The sequence below is a fragment of the Cavia porcellus genome, unplaced genomic scaffold (genome assembly GCF_034190915.1).
Source record: "Cavia porcellus strain 051 isolate PalLab524CR breed Dunkin Hartley unplaced genomic scaffold, mCavPor4.1 scaffold_7, whole genome shotgun sequence".
NCBI classification, from domain to species: Eukaryota; Metazoa; Chordata; class Mammalia; order Rodentia; family Caviidae; genus Cavia; species Cavia porcellus.
In genome coordinates, this window is record NW_026947490.1 from 33,990,913 (window position 1) to 34,006,131 (window position 15,219).

Here is a 15,219-nt window from a genome sequence, read left to right on the forward strand (position 1 = left end):
GAGACCATGAGCTCCAGGGTCGGACTGGACAGTGACAATAGATATGGAGCTGAGTCCTAAGAGCCATAGCACCTGTGAGTCCCCCTGAGGGCTGAGCTCGCAGCTCCCATAATGCATTTTGCCTCAACAGTTGGAACTGTTGAGCTCTTGACTCTGATCTCAGAGGCAGTGGGGAATCCACTAGCTCCTCCTTGGACAGAAGAAAAGTGTCCATCGGAATCAATGATTGACCCAGTAGGGTCACATTCTCTCATGAGGACACTGTTGGTCCTGGCTGCACTGAAAGGGAGGGTGTGGCAGGGAGCTGTCCTGGAGAGAAAGCTGTGGTGAAGGACTGCCCCAGCTTGTTCTGAACTGAGGCCTCAGCAGGGCTGTCTCTGAGGACCCTTGCCCTCTGTCTCTGTTTCCTCTCACTCTGCCCCTCTTCTCCTCCCGTGTCTCTCTATCTCCTCCCTGGTACTCCAGCCTCATCCTGGCCTCTTGGGCTCCTTCAGCAGAGCCTGTGCAGAGTCTGGGTCCCTGACTGTGCCCTGGGTTCCTCACTTGTGATCAGAATGTCCAGGGCATCATTAGGAACCAAAGACTTGATGGTGAGGCAGTGTCCACCATAATATGTACAATGGCCCCCATGGAAACCAATCCCAGGGCCCAGGTGGAAGTCAGCCTTAATGTCCCCAGTCCGGGCCTGCCAGCGGGGGACTGTGTGAGATCATCTGACCCCTTGTTATACAGAGTGAATCTGAGATAGCCAGGGTCAGCATGAAACCTGAGGGTCAGATTGTGTCCAGGGTGCAACACAGGACCCTGCTGGTTCAGAAGAGAGGGCTTCCTGGACAGAACTAGAGGGAGGAGGAGCCAGGCCAAGGGGCTGCTTGCTGCCACAGCCCTGCCCTCCTGTGCTACCCTGTGAGTCACAATGAGGTTTCTAACTCTACAGATGTTCTAACCAAAACTCTCTTCTAGGAATGCTCTGTAGTAGGGCCCCTGTAAATTATTTAAGAATTGAGACATGCATTGGTCTAAGCAGGGACTTCCTCACCTGACACCAGGAACTCCAGGGCATCACTGGGCTCTGACAACATATTTGGTTCTGTACTGTAACAGTCATAACAATGGAATGTCCACCTCTGCCTGGGGTCACAGGGGCACAGGGAACAGGGCCTGGGCCTGCCCACTGGGGCCTTGCTGTGAGTCCAGAGTCCAGGAGAACTTATCTCCTCCTTCTTTAGTATAAATGAGTTGGTCAAATACCAGCAGTGCCTGACTCTGGAGGGTCACATTCCCTCCTGAGGTCACCACAGGGCTGGGTAGGGCTGAGAGGCTGGGTTTGCTGTAGACTCCTAGGAGAGAAGAAGACAGCATGTGAAATGGACCCACACCTCCCACACTGTCCCCAACGCTGGGATGTGATAGGTGACCACCCCTGAAAGCAGACCTCTTCCTGAGGGCAGAGGCTGGGGCTGAGATCCTCAGTGTTCTCTCACTAGTCACCAGCATCTCCAGGGCTTTACTATGTTCTGACTGGCCAGAAGGGGCTCGGTAGTAATAGTAGTATTGCTCTGCATGGCACTTTTTCACAGCAGGCATGGAGAACTTGGCCACATCCTTTAGTTGCATTGATAATTGTCTTGTCCAGAGACGATTGGCTTCCCTCTTTGTAGAGATATTCCTGGGACCCCGGAGTCTCCTCCCACCAGATGGTCACAGCTTCCCCACATGCTATCACAGATCCTGGCTCAGCCCAGAGCCTGGGTTTGGGCAGGGTCCCTGCAGGGAAATCACATCTGGGTCCCAGCATCTTCCTCGTCCCCTCACATCCTAGCTTTCATCCTCAGGACCCTCCACCCTCCCAGGACCAGCCCACAGCTGCTGTGCTTCATCCCTACTGTCCAGCAATGGCCCCTTGTCCCCAGGAGGATGAGGGACCTATCATAAGTCAGTACACACTCACCTGTCTGTGCTGGTGTCCTGGGATCCAGACTAAAACCTGGAAGGGAGTTCCCTGTGAGAAGTTTGCCCTGGGGCCTGAGCAGGTCCTCTGCTCCCCTGAGCCTCCTGAGCCTTGGGTCTCCTGATGGACCAGGGCTTCCTGTGGCTTGCAGACTAGGGTTCTCATCCCCATGTTCCATTCTCACCAATGCAGAGCAGGGCCATGAGTGTGGTGGTCATGGTGTCTCCTACCTCCAGGCTAGACTGTGTGGATAGAAGAGATCACAGTGCGCTTTAGCAGCTGGGCATTGGTTTCTGCCCTTCATAGCGTGGGCACATCATGAGCCCCACAGAATGTGGAACTGACATCCAAAACACTTGCCTGCTTTTTCCCAGGTCTCAGCCAGGCTGCACTCCAGACTGATGCGGAATTTCCCATCTTCCCAAGTTTTCATCATTGATCCTCACCTCACTGAGTGCCAGGACACAGCAGCCAATACGCCCAAGCCTTCACTGATGAACTGCTCCAGTGCACAATCACCTTGGACTGGTCCTTCCTCTCAGAGCCTCCCACAAGTCTCGTCCCTCCCTCATCCCTTGCACCTGCACAGCAAGGTCATTCTTACAGACTACCCTCCCACAGCCCTGGAGATGCTCTGGGGAAGATGCAGGTTCCTGCTGCAGGTGGAAGACAGCAGAGATGCACTGATCTCTGACAGGAAGACCCTCCATGCAGTCAGGGGCAGGAAAAAGACACAACCACACCATACAGTATACAGGGGCTTAGGGAGACTTGGTTGATTAGGAAGGATTCAGGCGCGGATTCTCCAGGGAGAAGGAAGTCAGTTGTATTAACCTGATTGAAAATCAACTCTCTCAGTGTGTACTTGTTTCTTTTGAATTTTTCTAGTTCCTTAATAAATTGTTTATTTGAAATCGTTCCTATTTTTAGCAAACTGAAAACATACAATTTTCTGACTTTGAACTTTTCTTATTACTTCTTTTGGTTTATTGTATGCAGTTCTATTTTATTTTAACTTAGTATGGGATAAACTCAGGCCCCTGGGAAATTGCTCCAGCACTGAGCTGCACCCCAGTCCCTTTTAAGTTTTATATTGGTGCAGCGTTTCTCTAAGATGCCCAGGATGTCCCTGCCTCCTCTCCTCTCACAGGTCTTTTTAGATTTTTCCTTTGCGGTTGCTGTGAGACTCACAGAAGACCTGCTGCATTATAATTAGTCCATTTCACTCTCAGAAGTCTGCTTCAGGAGAGTCTGTCTTTTATTCCTGGTCATACTGTTATTGCTTAGTTACCTACTTTATGTCAATTATCTACTACCACATTTTATAGCTATAGTTTCTTAAAATTTACTTTGATGTTTAATTTTTTCTGAGACATAGTCCTGCTCTGTAATTTAGGCTGGAATTGAAGTTTTTTATGTAACCCAGGTTCACTGGAGCTCATGTTGATCCTCCTGTCTCAGCTCCCATCTGTGGAGAGGTTCAGACATAGAGCTGGTGAGTTATCTCAGCTCCAAGTCCTCTTGACCATAAAAGAAAACTGTCAGAAAACAGGAGTACACTAAACGTTTTCCTCTCCTACTGATGAAGAAGGCAAAGGCAAAGTAATGTCTTTAGTTTATTAGTGGTGTGGGTTTCTCCCCAGGAAGGCTTTCTAACTCAACATTCCCTAAGGTCAGGCCCAGGACTTGCACATTTCCTGTGTGAGGTTGAGGGTGATGGAGGCCACTTACTCTGCTCCTCTGTTGCTCCTGAGGCCATGAATTTCACCTTTCAAAAGTCAGCATCTACTGGTTTCTTAAATCTGTAACAATACGAATATTTATCTGTATCTGTAACTTGTGCCGTTATATCCTCTATATCTGCATCCATTACTCCAGGAAACACACCCGACCTGCAATGCTGTCCCAGCTCCTTGTCCCAGCATTTCTGAGGGGACTTTCACATGTCTGTCAGCCCAACAGCACCTACTTCTGCACTGGGCATAGCCCCCATCCGTCCTTCACTCTGTATCACATGGCCCTGTGCTCCCTTCCCCTCTGAGTTCAGGGAGAGCTGGTTGCCCTGACCTGAGAACAAGAGGTGGGATTTTCCAGGTAAGTCAGTAAGATATTCTGAGACCTCAAACTGAGGTTCTGTGAGCTCAGTCATCCCATACTCATCAGAGGCATTAGACCCAGTGAGAAAGATTTGCAGACCCACTGCTGGTTGTCTTCATTGTTTTTTTTTTTTTTTTTGTGGTGTGACAAAATAACTCACACCCACAAGTTAAGGGGAAAATGTTTATTTTACTTCTGGTGTACAGATTTCAGTTCCTGGTCATCTGATTCCAAGGCCAGGTGATGCCGGAGAGGAGAAACAGTCAGTCCATTGTGTTCCCGTTAGGAAGCAGCAAGTGCAATGAGGGGACTGGGGAGAATATGTGATTACAACCCATGCTCATGGTGACTACCTCTTCGCATCAGGCTTCAACTTCCAATAAGACAGCTGGCTGTAAACCCATCAGTGGACAACCCCAGTGTCACACAGCTGCAATCCAGTCCCATGATCCAGGCTCCTCCCCAAAGCCACACTAATGAGTGCCTCAGTCTTTGGGCATTGTCACCATGACCTGAGGTTGAGGTGTGTGCAGACACTGTCGAGCAGATGAGGCTTCTGTACACCAACTTGCAAGTTGTGCAGATTCAGGACAAGTGACAGAGCTCACCTGCTCCAGTCAGGCTGGCTGATTACTGAATCTAGCATGGAGCAACATCCAGGAACACATGACTCCTGGGATCAGTGTTGATGGTGAAGAGAGCACAGTGCTCCTAGAGTGGACACAGAGGATCACCCAGTGATGGCTTATGTGTACTGAAGCAAAGGTTAATATCAGCTACTTCACTGGACAGTGCTCCTCATCCACCCAATTTAAACTTCATCTTCCCTTGGGTCTAACGATGCTGCAGTAAAAGCAGAGCGTGGTTCTTACTGCAGGAGCCACCAGCCCCTCCCCACCTGGCATGAGGATTGGTGCTTTGCTGGTACCTGCACTGGGTCCTATGGGTGATCTTCATCCTGGGCAGGGCGGACTCTAGCATTTTTTGAGGTCTAGTGCATACTGGCCCCTATGTGATCAGTGTAAAATAAAACTAACTGGACACATATGTCACCTGCTGGAAAGCCTCACAGTGCAAATGCAGCCCTGGTTCAGGAACATCTCACAGCAGAAGCTGTGGGCCCTCAACACACCCAGGGACACCTCTACTTCCTGCACTCATGGTGACAGTGGATGGGCTGAGAAGATGGAGCCCACACTGAGACCACTGGAGTTGGGCACTGAGATCTCTCTTACCCAGGATGGCAATTCAAGCAAGATCTGTCAGGGAAAAAGCAGGGTGGGAAAGCCATCCATGTGGTATAAGGGCAGCTGTGACAGTACCGATGCTACTCTGCCTGTGGACTACAACGCTCTACCCTGTGACCTCAACTCCCAAGTGGCACACACCAGGCAGCACAGTTTCTTCTCTTCTTCCTAATTCTTGAGGTAAATATACCAATTTTTCTTTGGTAATCAGGAAGCTTCTTCCAAAGCTTTTTGCATTTCCTTCTAGTTCAGTTGAGGACTTATCCTATTATTTGAAATTGTGATCCTCTATTGAAATTCAACAGAACTTTTAAAATCATCTGTTCAGGTTAACACAAATGTAGATGCAGTACATTTTTCTGGTACATGCAGTAAAATACACTGGTCATCTAAAGTACTCATGCACCTTGGGCCAACCCTACCTTGGTCACATATTTAGACGCAAGAGTGTGTTGTTTGCTAGTGTTTAACCCAGGAGGTCCTGTGCTGTCATTTTCCTCTAATGAAAAGTGAGGTACAGTTACTTGTGGTAAAATCATCTTCCTCTACTGCCTAAGCTGAGACATGTTCCTTCCGCATTTATTATTTCTGCATTATTTGCTTTCCTTTTCAATGGTAACAGGTGTCATAAACTTTATTAGATTTTTACCCACAAGTTTGTATTTATATTGTGTGAATTCAAGTTTCTATTGGCTGCTTTGATCATTATTTACTTGTCAAAATTAATGCCGTCATTATGGAAACAAAAATGATTGAATGTTTTGTATTTTTCTATTTCAATTTATTTAAGACTGTCATTTACTCTAAACTATAGTTATATCATGAGCTTGGCATATGTTTTTAATCTTATAATAAATCTGATCACTTTTTAATGTCCTTGGTTGAGTCTCAGTGTAAAAATTAACTTGTTATATATTCAGATGTGTTGGTGTAGCCACCTCAGACCACAGGGTGAGGTTATGTATAGAACATCACAGGGTCCCATATCACAACCCTAGGCTGCCCATGGTCTTTAGTTGAGTGTGCATGGAGAAGCTCCTGTCCCTTCTGAGGTCCCTAAGTGCTAAACCTTGCACACTGGTGTCTCAGATCTCTCCTGAGTTGGTGGATGACTAGGCAGGTGTACACCTGGGCACAGCTATGGCTCTTGTTCCTGGGAGAAAGGGGCTGTGGTTGGCTCCTGCTGGGCATAGGTCAGTCTTTGTAGGCCTTGAGTTAGTTGCCTGGGGGAAGAAAGAGGGGATGAGAATGAGGGTACAGGCTGGAAAAGCCTGGGAAGCTGCAGGTGATGGGACTCACCTGCCTGTCCCTCTGCCTGCCTTCTGCTGAAGGTCTGTCCCTCAGGTCCAGGAAATGGTTTGACTTGGGGAACAAGAGGAGATCCCCTCACATCTCCCTCTAGAGGCATGCACTTGTGTGTAGGTCACTTCCTGGGAGTCCTGGTGCTCTGGGCTCTGCAGCAGGGAGACCGTGACAAATGCTGCTCATTGACTCTGCTCTGCACCATCAGTGATGCAGAGAGAGTGTCAAGCAGTGAGGCTTCCTCTGAGCCTCTCAGGGTGGGGTCACAGTGCTTGGTGCATGAATGGACTCTGCTCACTGGGATCGTGGTAAGAGTTGGCTGGAGCTCTCAACTCTGAGATCTCAAGTGCACTTGTTGTGAGCATGGTGACTTCTCCCCTGATGGGAGGCTCCGGATCCTCACACCAGGAAGTGCAGGGTCACAATGGACCCATGGTCCCTGTGTTCCAGTCTGAAGCTCCACATGGTCCAGAGCTGCCAGAGTTCCTGGCAGAGATGACCTGTGACCAGAGCAGTGTGAGAAGAGCCCACAGAAGCTGGAAGCAAACCTGAAGTGGGAACAGCTCACCTGGTGGATGGATCAGGAATGGTCCGAGGTCACATGAGCTATGGGTACCACTGGGAGTGGCTGTGGAACTGGTCTAGGAGAGGAATTTGGAAAAGTGGGGAGCAGCAGGCAGGCAACAGCCTAGAATTCTGTGGGGAAGGGAGTCAAATGGTCATGAGGTGAGAGCTTAGAGCATCAGAACCTGGATAATTTTGAAGACAGTGAATGTGATACTCAGGAGGCTCCAGATGGAAACATGGACTGTGTGGGGATTTGATCAAAGGCTTCGTTTTCAGTTGTTTGGAGAAGTTGTTGACTTTTTACCAAAGTAAAATGTAAACAGCTTATGTCTACCAAGAATGGAAAGTATTCCAGAAATTCAAAGGAAAAATTCACATAGGATGAGAGAAGAATGTGTTAGGAAACTTAGGAAAAAGAACCTACAGATAATACTGAAACAAACTGTGGAGAGAATTCCCCTCCACAAATAGATTTCATCATTCTAATTTTGGGTAAGTTTATTGTTGCTTACAGAGAGGAAGGCAAGAGTGTGAAACTTCTACCAAAGAAAAATTGGTTAACATGTTTTCCCCGTGTACAATGATTGGCAGCTACACTTAAGCATGCTGCAGAAATGTTGAGCACAAAAACGTAAAGATGTTAAGATGTAATCTCTAATCTATTGCCAATCACTCTTGAAGAATCAATGCACAACATGTACCTCTGAGAGGTTGGCTGTGTGGTACCTCAAAGCTGAGAGTGTTTGCTGCTGGTGCAGCTTTCTCTTAGCACCAGGTAAGCTTCACCAGGCCCAGCTCCATGCAGGGTCTGGGAGAGAAAGGGTGTGGATGTCTGTCTGTCCCTCCTCACCCTGTCCTCTGCAGCACAGGCTGTGTGTCCTGTAGCATGGATAGCCGACCTGCACACAGCAGGCTCACTGTTTGTGGACTCCTCTCTGCCCACTGACCAGCATGTGCCTCTCAGCAGCAGACCTCAGACAGCAGAGGAAGCACCATCACCCTACTGCCCAGGGAAATGGGAGACAAGAGTGACTGGGTGACACATTACATGGTCCAGGGATCTGTGAAGTCTTCCTCTGTCAGGGGTGGATATCAGGGCAACTCCCCAGGATGTGTTCCTGAACCCTCCTGTGGAGGACACCTGACTCATAAAAGTGAATGGGCATCACCTGGGCCTCAGATCGCTGATGTTCCAGGCATGAGAGGCCAGGGAGATGGAGTACTAAACAGTGAATTGTGCCCTGAGGGCAACAGTCACTGGGGGTCCACTGCCCCTCCTCACAGAGGTTGAAGATAAGGGAAAACTGTATCTCCATATTGAGTGTCTCAGAAATATGGGAAATTCCAGGGGAAGGAAACCATGTGCTAATTGAAACAGGTAGAAAACTCTGAGTTCAGAGTAGCAAGCTAGGACTCGTTCTTCACAGTGATTCCAGAGAAGAAGAGGGATGAAGAGAGCCTCGGGGCAGTCAGCAGAAACCTGCTTTCAGAGGACACAGGGTGCAGAGAATGGCTGTGGCTCCCTGTCCACAGGATGTTGGTCTCAGAACATGTTCAAAGCTTCAGCACTGGGGGCCAAGTCTCTATCTTAGCAATTTCAAGGAGAACAGGAGGTGTGAGACAGTACAGAAGGGATTCTACTTATTGTCTGATGCCAAGAGACAAAGTCAGCCTGCCATCAGCAGCAAATATTCAGGCTGTGAGTCTTGCTTGTGAGACCCACCTCCGTGAAGAAATGGACCTGAAATTCTAAATTTCCACCTTCGACCTACCTCAGGAGGGAAGTTGCTACCAATGAAAGGAGTAGAGTTCCTTTATTTCTACATCTCAGTCTTCACTTCCACGTGGTGTGTGATCACCTGAGTTATGGTGGATTTGGCCAAGGAACTGAATTTTAAGATTTTCCATTTATTCTAATCTTAATGTACTTTGCATCCATCACTGGGCATTGAGATATTCTATAGCTCAGATACAGAATACACTTCATATAAGTTTTCTTGGATAATTTTGTTCTTGGATAATTTGTAGGAAGAATGGCCTGATCTATATCAGGCACTTTTGGATTATTACAGGAGAAAATTTAGCCACCAGCAGAGAGAACTTGAGTGTGGCTCATATCTTCACACATCTACTGTCACTAATGCAGTCATTAGAGATTGGATATTGCTAAGGGACTCTACAGTTTTTAACATGGTCAAATCCTGTGCTGATTATGCTGGTGCCACCTCAAGAAGGAGCAGTGTCACTGTGGAGAAAACCTGCCCAGGAGAGATCCAGGTCCTTGCCCAAGGTGCTCTGGGGGCCCAGTGTCTGTGGTAGCCTGTCTCCAACATGGGCTTGGTGGATGCTGCGTTCCAGGTGATGCTGAGCTCTTCTGTGAGGTGTGTAGGGTTTAACTTCTTTGTCACCTTCTGTGATTCTTTGGCTTAAGGACCCTGACAGGAGGAAGGGAAGGCATAAGAGCCCAAGACTGCACCCTTAAAGGTAGCACCATGGGGTGTGCATGGGTTGGCAGCTGGGGGGGGGGCTGTCTGCTCAGGGAGCTCCTGTCTCTTCCACCATTTGGTCCTCTTTATGTCGTAGTGTCATATACAGAACAGGGCTCAGTGAGTTTGTTGTTTAGAAATCCATTGTGGAGCTCAGAGATCACTGTCCAACCTGTGTGAGCATGGCCGACCATGCAGCATCACCATCCCAGGGAAAACAGGACTTTGCCCAGCTGGGAGAGAGACTGTTGTAACCCTGTAGGCAAGCATGGGGACCATGCTTAGAAAGGAAATGTGGAGAGGACTATCCTCACAGAAGTAACTTCAGCACACTGCAGAGACCTAGACTCTGAGCCCCACAGCTTCCAGCAGGTGATTGGCTTAGCACAAGAAAAAGCAATTTCAGCTCCTGAATAGAATTAGACCCTCCGGTACTGGAGCACCTTGCATGTGTGCTGCACAAAATTCACTTGGAAGGCTTCTGTATCACCTGTTCTCACCTCGTACCTTCTACATGGACAGGAGGAAGGGGAGGGCCCAAGATGACACCTCCTTGTATCTGAGGAGTGAGCAGGGTTGGGGGCACAGCATGTGGCACAGAGAATCTAGGCCAGACAACAACCTGGAAAGACAGCCACATCAGAGATGACTCTTGCCTATATGGACTCCATACTACATGACTGCCTGGTCTTAGGTGTTGCCATGGGGCTGATCACGCTGGGTACCAACTGTGCAGAAACAGTTTCTCAAGGCTCCTCCTCCAGCCTGGGTCCTGTTGGACCACATGTCTCAGGACAGAATTTTCCACCATGACCCTCTGCTGCCTTAGCGTCTAGGATTTACAGGACATGGGAGGCTGAGTGATTTGCTGCATGCTGTTTCTTCTGCAGAACAGGAGGTAGGAATTGAGGAGAGATAGAAAATAAACGGGATGTAATTGTCTCAGCCCCAGTTCACACTCTGCAAAAACTTCATGGCTTGCTTCCCACACAGGAAGATGACCAGCTCCTTCTGACCATAGCACAGTGGAAAACTTTCATGAGGCCCAAGGTGCAACAGCTGTAACCAAGGCCTCACTGAACCCACTGCCAAACAATTGTATTGTGTGCACACTGCACATCCTGTACTGCTGCACCCGGAACCTCAGGGAGACATTGCTATGTATTCACTGAGCTGAGAGACCCAGATGTGATTCTGCTCCTCTAGGCAGCATTCCCTGCCACATGAGTGCAGTGATCAGTATACACATACTGACAAGTTATCAAATAAATGTGCTTTATTCATTACATGCATCTTCTTAAAGTTCTCAGTTCAGTTGAAGATTATAGTATTGATTTGTCTTCCATTTCCATTTTACTTATTTTCACCATTTTTACTTATTTGTATATTTCCAGCCTTTCCCTCTACTCTGTCAACCCTTTAAGCCCTGGTTCCATGTTCTTTGTATGATTTACTGTGTTAGCATTTCTTTAAAATCTTTGAAAACTTTGCTCACTTTTGATGTTTGTAAAATGAGTGAAATATCTCCCATGAACAAGTAATATTTTGCAAATATTTTTGTTTTGCAGTGTTTCATTTTCAGAGAAAATCATGGTACATCTAATTTGTCAGAGGTTTTCATAGATTTTTTGATAACCCCTATTCTTATAACCAGTTACTTTACTATAGTTCATTTTTGTTTTGGGGAGGGTTTTCTGGTTTTGGTCCAAGATCAGGACTCACGACTTCGCATTTGCCAGGCAGGTGCTCTGCCACTAACACAATCTCTGGCCCAAGGTTTTAATTTTTGATTGTAGTAGAGAAGTTTAAATTCTGCTTACTCATCATGGTTTTTCATTTTTAACAAAGCAGAGCTGCTCTGACAATGAGAACATGGGGCAGGTAGCACAGTGGGCAGTGAAATTCTCTTGCCTTTAGCCAGGGGAAGACATACAGGGTGTCTCTTTAGAATTTTTTTCTGCCTAGTGCAGAATTTGTTCATCAGTCTCATTATCTTGAAAGAGAACATACTTTGCTCAAATAAGAAAGAAAACATCCTCATCCACATCTCATCAAAAGAAGAAAGAAAACATCCTCATCTACAACTGTGTGAGATGTGGTCTTCACTGTATGGACAGATCTCCATGACTCATTTCTCCCTCATCTACATTAGGACTTGTGACCTACATCTCTCCAATTCCCCATCACAGCTCTGCTTTACTGTAGGCACCAAAATGGTCCTGCACGCATGAGATCTGCAAAGAGCCTGAGAGTCAGTGCTTTCATAGCAGGGAAAAATACAAGATGGAAATAAACTGTTGAAAGGCAAAAAAACTGGAAGAGAGAAAGGAGAAAAGGAAGGGTACAGCAAATATATATATATATATATATATATATATATATATATATATATGATAGTTATGTATATACATGATATATATATATGTATACATACACAAGATAGTAAAGATAGCTATGATACTAATTTCTGATTGTCCATTGAAAAGAATGATTTGTGCTAATATGGCATGGACAATTAAATGCCTATATCTTGTACTCTAAGTACCTAATTTAAAAATAACAGCAGTCAATGTATTAACTATTTTTACTCCTAATTCCACTTTGAATTTTCTTTCTCTTTGTATTACAATTAACCAATAGTAGATAAATACAGAAAAAAAGAGAAGAAAAAACACAAATGCTATCTGCAGGTTTGTTGCTCTAACGTGTGTCAATCAGCTAGATGGTGGTAATATTTTACACTGTGCTTACATGGAAGACATCAAATTCTGTACCTCAAATACACCAGTATCTCCTCAATAATGTGATAATAAGGCTCACAATGAAGCTGAACAATATGTCACTTCAATCAGAGGATTTCAAGATGAACTGGCTTTAACTTTCTTCATTCAATATTTATAAAATGTAAGTATTATATTAAATGTTTCTATCAAATGAGGGTCTGGGGTTTTACTGCAGTGAGCGAGTCCTTTCCTGTTATGGTGGTGTCAAGGATTTTAGTTTTGGACCATGTTATAGTGCTTGAAATGTGTCTTAAAGACAGCCTGATGTATACATATGTATAATTGTCATTAATTTGTGTTTGTTTCAATAAAAGCCATGACAGGTGTCATTTTGTGGTTACAGTGACCATCTTTTTGATGCCTACATCTCCTCCCCAGGCAGTGCAGTCCTGGACCCTAACACAGCATCTATGCCTGACTCATCCTCCTCTCTCCCTTTTGAGCTCTGGTGTTATGAGCACCCAGCCAGGATCTCCCTGTGTCTAGTGATGGCTTAGGTGACTGCTTTGTACCCTTCAACTATTTTTGGAGAAGGACCTCTCATGCTGTGAAAAGCACATTTAAATGTTCCTATCCATAGAGATGATTCAGAAGTAGAAAATATTTTCCGAATATTTTCTACCATCTGCATCCCAATAGTCCAACCTGGTCATGACTTTCTCTGCCAACTTACTTGATTGAGGTTGAAGTTTAGTGATATTGTTTCTACAAATTGTGCACCATATTTGATCTAAAGATGTTAGTGTATGAAAACAAACAAACAAAATAACCTGACTTATGGTAGATTAAAACTCAGGAGCATACCAGAGACTCTCCTGAACCAGAAAGCAATGACTTACAGAAGTGAAAAGGAAATAGAGCCATGGGAATCAAAGAAGAGCAATCAAAGAAAACTGGAAATCACAGAGAAACTGGAAAACTTGAACACAATGCAGAGAAAAGAAGACAGCAGCCTGGAATGCTAACTCCGACTCCTGAGAAGGGATCCTGTCTCTGTGAGCACGAGGTAAATCTGAACAGGTTTGGAGGTCTCAGGGAGAAACAATAGACTGAACCTGCCATGCTACCCCAAGGACATCTTGTGTTTATTGTGCACTGTGAAAAGAATACTGTGATTTACTTTGAAAGTGATATCTTTTACAGCAGTAGCTAGAGTTGGAGATGAATCACTTTGTAGACTCTGAGGCATTTGAGAGTGATTAATCATGACACATTTGGGGATAAAGTTAATTGCTTAGGACTAAACAGTTCCAGGAATGAGATGTCACAATGTAACTACATTCAGGGTTTCTGGATCCCCTTCCATATCTATGGGTAGGAGATAGCCAGAAGAGACAGTCACAGACATAAACTCCTTGAGAAGTGTAAGCAGGGTGACCTCAGATCAGGTATAACTTAGTGGTCTGTGCCTTTCGTGATAAGACATGCTGCTTCCATGTGATTTTCTGAGAAGTGCGCATGTGAAAGTGAAAGGCACAGAACTTGGAGACCTGTTTGATTTTCCCAGAATTCAACATGATCAAGGACATGCTTCATCTTTGACAGTTGCCATATACAGGGGTGTATGGACAGAGAGAGCTCTGGATCAGGGGTTTTCACAGAACCACGGAGCATGAATCCAGGTGAAAATAAGTGTGACTTGGGGCACAGAGGGTCACAAACACTAACAGCGGCTAGAATGAATACAATCGTAAAAGGAGACACCACATCATTGATTCACACTGCCCAGTAGGAAGTGTGGGGCAGGACCCAGCACACACACAGAAGTGGGTAGAAAGAATAAGCTCTTGCTGTGACTGGAATAGTGAAATTCAGAGCACCACCAGGACTAGGTCAGCCAGGCCCATCCAGATGAGATTGTCCACTGTGTGATCTTGAGGTTAGCAGAAGGAGTTAGTGACAAAGAGGTTAGAAAAGACCAATATTCTCCCTGGATTCCTGAACATTCACCAGGGACCCTACTTCCCTACAGAAAATTTCACCTTGTGAATACAGATCCATAACTGAGAAGTCTTTTGCTCCCCTGATTTGGAGTTTGACTGAGTTTGTAGTGGGCTGAGGGTCTCCACTTTTCCTGAGAATCAAGAAAGAGAAAAGAACTGTGAATAAGTGAAGAACCAGAGCCTTTATTCTGGGTTCTAGCTCATGTTTTACCATCATGATAGGACTTCTTGATCATCCATAGGGACCCTTTCTCAGTGGCGTCTTCACCCTCACTGAACTCTGTAATTTGAGAACTTGAGTTGAAGGCACTTTGGAATAAAGATTGCTTGAATTCAAAGAGCTCATAACTGGCAACAAAGAAGATTTCAAGTTGGAAGATAACTGAGGACTTTTGGTTTATCTGGAGCACAGGACAATGTACACTCATTTTCCTGGAGTTGAATTTCTCTTCATTTATTGACCAAATATGAAGTTCTGATCCATAGGACAATGGAAATTCAGGTTCAGGAAGGTGAATGTTTAGGGCTGTGACCAATCCTGGGGCTCTGACCCTATCATCCCCATAATCTCATCCTAACTGATCATCTCATGGTTTTAAATACCTACAGCATTACACAAACACATGCATGCACACCGTACTTGTATTTTACATATGTCAGGGGTTCTTAAAATCAGTGTATCTAGTATATAGATGTGTAAATTCAGACAGAATGACCTCTATAATAAACATGTAAAAAGATGCAAGTGGAATAAATGAATAATGGCTTAAAATGTAAACATATAAAACTTACACAATGAGCACAAGTCTTATATATGTGCTCCTAGGACACTCATCCCATCTT